The sequence below is a fragment of the Pongo abelii genome, chromosome 3 (genome assembly GCF_028885655.2).
Source record: "Pongo abelii isolate AG06213 chromosome 3, NHGRI_mPonAbe1-v2.0_pri, whole genome shotgun sequence".
Classification (NCBI taxonomy): Eukaryota; Metazoa; Chordata; class Mammalia; order Primates; family Hominidae; genus Pongo; species Pongo abelii.
In genome coordinates this window covers 159156388-159162287 of record NC_071988.2, presented here as the reverse complement: position 1 = coordinate 159162287, position 5900 = coordinate 159156388, and the positions used below count along the sequence as shown (strand labels likewise).

The 5900-nt window shown below is 36.1% G+C and overlaps 1 pseudogene; it reads left to right on the top strand.

Annotated features, from left to right (window-relative positions):
- The first annotated feature begins 4093 nt into the window (after positions 1 to 4093).
- LOC100444700 (small EDRK-rich factor 1-like) lies at positions 4094 to 4280 on the top strand (annotated as a pseudogene).
- The last annotated feature ends 1620 nt before the right edge of the window (positions 4281 to 5900 follow it).

Sequence of the window (5900 nt, the reverse complement as noted above, 5' to 3'; positions counted from 1 at the left end):
AAGACTCCCTTGCGTAGAGCAAAAGATATTGACTTTAATGTTTTTCTTTTTCTCATGTATTTTTTTCTTCTTGTTCCAAACTGTAAAATAATATGTGCATTTGTTTTCTGCTAAATCGTTGTTTTACTGAATTCACTACTTAACTTATCAATGATAAAAGGAGTTATTTCAAAGACTTGGCCAAGGCAGTTGAAGGTATGAGAATAAACCAACTTCTTGCAAATAAAACAAACAAAAACAAAACAAAACAAACCTAGAGTGGTGATTACTGATAAGGTTTGGCTCTGTATCCTCACCTAAATCTCATGTTCAATTGTGATCCCCATCGATGGGGAGGGACCTGGTAGTAGATTATTGGATCATGGGGGCAGATTTCTCCCTTGCTGTACTCATGATAGTGAGTTCTCATGAGATCTGGTTGTTTAAAAGTATGTAACATCTCCCCTTGGTGCTTTTCCTCCTTCTCTGGCCACATAAGATGTGCCTGCTTCCCCTTTGCCTTCCACCATGATTATAAGTTTCCTGAGTCTTCCCCAGTCATGCTTCTTGTACAGCCTGTGGAACTGAGGGGATTAAACCTCTTTTCTTTATAATGTACCCAGTTTTACTTATTTCTTTATAGCAGTGCGTGAATGGACTAAGGCAGTTAGTGAGGGAAAGCTTCTCTCTTGGTATTGCTGTGGTGTTTGGGCTCAGTTTTACTCGTTGTCTTGTACAAGCTCTGAACCAAATCATCAGCCTCTAGCAAGTATAATTTGAATTAAAGATAGAAAGTATAAAGCATGTCTATTTTTCTTTTAATTAATTTTGTTGCCTGAGAAAAGAAAAGAAAAAAAAGAAACATGTAGACAAAGATAATTTATTCAGAAAAGTAGTCAAGAAAATAGAATAGATTCAATGCAGAATATTTGAGTCATTTTAGAAATAGCATCAAACTGGCAGAAGTTTGAATAAAATGACAATGATGTTAATAAAATAGCAAATGTACTATATTTCAATAATAGAAGTGGTAAATCATTTTAAATAAGTTAATTATAAAGGTAAATTTTTACAAAAATGATAGGGCCAGAGAGATATTAATTTAAAATTATGTGAAAAAAGAGACATTGAATAGGGCTATAACTTTATCATCTTGATATCACATAGTATTGATTCATCAGTAAGGAAGAATTTTTTTATTTATGATACTGTATAAAATACTTGAGTTTAACTAAGAAAGATCTCATTAAATTATTTTGTAATCACCAAACTAGGGTATTTTATCAAGATAATAAGCATTCTAATGACCAGATAATCCCTTAAAAGATCTTTAGGTAGCCAAATGAAAATATGCAGGTACAAATTGTTTTCTTTCAAGCAAACAGTATTATTACACCCTAGTTAATTGAATCCCCAGAACTGATTACAACATTACTTCCTTCCATGAGTGTACATTTAATAGCAGTAATTTTCCTTCAAAAAAGTAATACTTTTTTGACAAACATTGACATTGGTCTAAAGGGGACTTTTATGCATCTAAGAAATAATCATCAGTAGCAATTAAGCTGTTTCACAGTTAAAGCTTACTGAAGGAAGCAGGGAAAAATGAACAAACTATTTCGTAATACAAAATGTACCTACTGCATACCTGAATCATTGAAAAAATACATATTTGTAAGAAATATAGAGCAGGCAAGAATGAATTAATATATAGGTGCCAAATATGAAGTAAGATCTACATGTTCATTCATTAATTCTGACAATATATTTATAGAATGACTAATATGGCCTTTTTGTGTAGAATTTACATTAATTCAATTTTCTTGGAGAAAATATTTAGAAGTTTAAAATGTTTGCTCTATAGAATGAGAGGTGCAGTTGACTGAAGACACAGAAATAACTGAGAGCACAGTTGGGATTGGAGAAAATGAACATGGTGCTCTTCAAAACAAAATGACGTAATCTAGAAGCATTCAGCAGCCTCTTGGTAGGAATAAAGAATGCATACAATTTACTGCATTAGTTTGAGGTGAAGCAGAGTGGTAGATGTACGTTGAAGTGTTGTGTGAGCTTCAGTTGCACAAAAACTTAACGTAGAACTACAAGAGAAAAAGTCTATTGACTACATGAAATTTTAACATCAAAAGGATAGGTGGAAAAATTAAAACCAGCAAACAAAACTTGAATCAGAAAGATAGGAAGAAAATTAGATCAGAAGAACATTAACACAAACAAAATTGCAAAAGAGATGTTAAAGAGGAAAACTATTATTTTCATTTTCAATGCTCCAGAAAGCCTAAGGAAGACTGGGTACAAATGTTAGGGATGTCAGGAAAAGTCTCTGAGATGTTGTTATTTCTATGTTTGAACCAAAGCAAGGACCAGATCACCAGTGTACTTCATTCATAAATAGAAATTGGTGCTGCTTTATCAACACTGCTGGTGAGAAAAATCTCATGTTTTTATTGTGGTGAAATTCACACAGCATAAAATCAATCATTGTAAAGTGTGAAATTAAGTGGCATTTTGTACATTCACACTGTTGTACAACCCAAAGGCTCACTTTTAATAAGCGTAGTTTGTCTTGAAACATAAAATGAAAAAGCCTGAAGAAATCACATAGGGAAAGTATTGACTTGTAGCATAGACCCGAAAGAAATGAAAGAGAACATTTGGAGTAGGTATGGGAATGATTCCACTCTTTGCTGACTAATGGATTCAATTATGGTCTAGGCTATCTAACAAGAAACAGGAACATCTCCATCTGGTAGCAAAGAACTGACTTTGAAGGAAACACCCACAGTGCTACTTCAGCTAATCAAGGATTGTAGCAAAGCTGTGGTTTTCTTGATAGCTTTATGTCCCCTTACAGTTGTGCATACTTTATTTTCCAATAAGTACCATCTTATTTGGTATTATAAAAATTTTATAGCATGCTAGGTCTTTTTATTTCTTCTACTTTTTTTTTTTAACAGAGCAATTATGTCTTGCAGAACAGGCTATTTTAAATCATCATTTAAATATAAAATATTTTTAAAATACAGTTATAAAATGATTTTCCTATACCTGCAATTAGTGAAAGTATTTCTGGGAATTATAAGCTCTGGAAAGAATTTTAGTGTTAGGAGGATATTGAATGAAATGGAAGAACTGTCACATACAAATGATGAGATTAGATAGATTTGGTTTTGTCGTGCCATGATATATATTGGCTTTCATCCAAGGTTCCTGGCTCACAACTTCTGTAGCCCTTGTTACAGTCTTTTGTTATAATGTTGGGTGTGTTAGGCCTCAGGGGCAGGCCTCTAACCTTCTCTTGCCCTCCTTTCTCCTACCTTTATCTCACCGGCCCCAGGCAGGACTCTACTCTTCCCTGGCCTTTCTGATCGTGGGTCTTAAGACCTTTCCCAGAGAGGGTCCTGCCCTATATTCTAAGGGGAAGGAATACTGATGTCCTGAAGCTTCCATAAAATCCCAAGAGGATTGGGTTAAGGGGCCTTCCAGATAGGTGAACACATGGAGATTCCTGGAGGGTGGCACACCCGGGGAGGGCATGGAAGCTCCACACCATTTTCTACATGCCTGCCTATGCAACTCTCCATAGATATCCTTTGCAAAACCAGCAAATGTAAGCAATTGTTTCCTTCAGTTCTGTGAGTTGTTCTAGCAAATTAATTGAACCAAAACAGGGAGTCATGGGAACCCCAATGCCTGATGCCAGTTAATCAGAATTTCAGAGGCCTAGAATTGTGACTGGTGAGTGAGGCACAGGCTTGGGTACTGAGCCCCACCCTGTGGGATATGATGCTATCTCCAGATAGACAGTGTTGGAATTAAATAGGAGGACACTCATCTGGTGTCTACTGCTTGGTGTGTGGGGAAACTCCCCCCTACATTTTGTCATGGAAGTCTGTGTTGATTGTTGTGACATGAGAGTAGAGGAAAACCATGGTTTGAGAAAATTTTCCCCACACGGGTTGTCTTAGGGGAGAAAACAAAAGCTAGCAGATAAATGTAGAGAGAAAAAAGAAGACAGTGGTGACGGTAGCCTAGTGTGCAAGGGAGCTGTTGCTTTTTCTGAGTCGCTTTATTCCAGGCTCCGTCAGTGGTCAGCATGGCCCGTGGAAATAAATGAGAACTTGTCCACCAGAAAAAACATGGAGAAAACCCAGGAAAATAGTAAGGGGAAAAGAAAAGAGGATAGGTTGACTACCTCTCAGAGAAAGCAGAGGGACTCTGAGCTCATGCAACAAAAGCAGAAGGCAGCTAATGAGAAGTCTATGCAGACAAAAGAAAAATAATGACTGGCTATTTGGAAAACCTGGGTGCTACTGCCAACTGGGTGTGTCATAAGCTCTAAGGTCAAGATTCTGTAGAGTGAATAGTCATTACATATGTTATGACTTATCCTTTAAAAACTGTTTTAAACTTTACCTTTCAGCTTGACTTAGTGTGATGTTTTAGAAGCGTTCTTCAAAGAATAAAACACTAACCATAAAAAAAATGTAGAAATATGAAGATTGAGAATAAGAGTGGAGGCACAGATGTGGGGAGTCCAACTGCTGGTTGTTTTTAATAGGGGAACTTGATTAAGTATTTACACTGCTTTCTTTTATTAAAAACCATGATGACCTGATTCAGATAGTTTCCCTTCTGCTATGAACATGAGATCATAGATGAAACAAAACCTTCAAAGTAAGATCTAACTAAACACCAAAGAATAAACGAAAGATTCAAAGAGCACAAAATATAATAAAAGTCAACATGGTGAGAGCCGATGGCACTGCAGCCCACAGTAATTTTTACCCTGTATTTAGGCATGAAAGGCTGAGTGTACCCTTGTCATTCACACAGGAAGACCAGAGAGACAGCCTCAGGCTGTTGCAGGTGGGTAAACTGGATTTTCTTATCCTACATAAAAATATGCATGAAAATCTTTTCATAGAGTTTCTCCATTTATGAAAAGTGACCTAGAAAAACTCTACATACATACAAAGAGATTTGCTCTTAGAATTTTTGCTCTGTCTAGGGTCTTAGGTATAAAGGAGGGAAGAAGGGAAGGCACGTGTAAAAAATCAAAGCCTTGGGGCCCAAACATGTCCACATTTAATTTTTTTTCTGTCTAAAATCATTCCAGGACCGTTGTAATCCATATATCCTCATCAGGAATAAGGAAATTGAAATAATAAATCCAGAGAAAAAGAAAAAAGTTAATGCTGAAAATGAGCTCACACCACTGGATTACATGATATGATTAGAATGTTAGTAGATGGAAATAAACAGAATTAGGCATTAAAGTATTATAACTATGAAAATCAGAGAAAAACTTCTAACTAAATATGCTGAAGTTTATTGATGGGATAACAAAATAGAATTATATGTATATATTTTATAATATACATATTGTTATATACTATTTATATTTATTATGAGGAATTGGCTCATGTAATTATAGAAATTGAGAAGTCCCATGATCTGCTGTCTACAAACTGGAGACCTAGGAAAGAGAGTTGTGTAATGTAGGCTGAGTCTGAAGGCCTGAGAACTGGGGAAGTTGATGATATAAATCCTACTTCAAGGGTGGAAGATGACATGAGACGTCCCAGTTTGAACAGTGTGGCAGAAAAAAAAAAAGCGGGGGGTAGATTCCTCCTTTCTTTACCTTCTGTTCTATTCAAGCCCTGAGAGGATTGAATGATACCCAACCATGTTGGGAAAGGTAATCTCTTTTACTCAACCCACCAACTTAAATTCTAATTTCATTTGCAGACACCCTCACAAATATTCCAGGAAAAATGTTTCATCTAGGCACCCCATGGAGCATTCACACAGATGCATACCGTTGTCTATCATACTCAATGAGTAAACTAAGAGGATTAGGAAGAGCTAACCAGAGAATTAGTGACCTGAGAGGTGGCTCT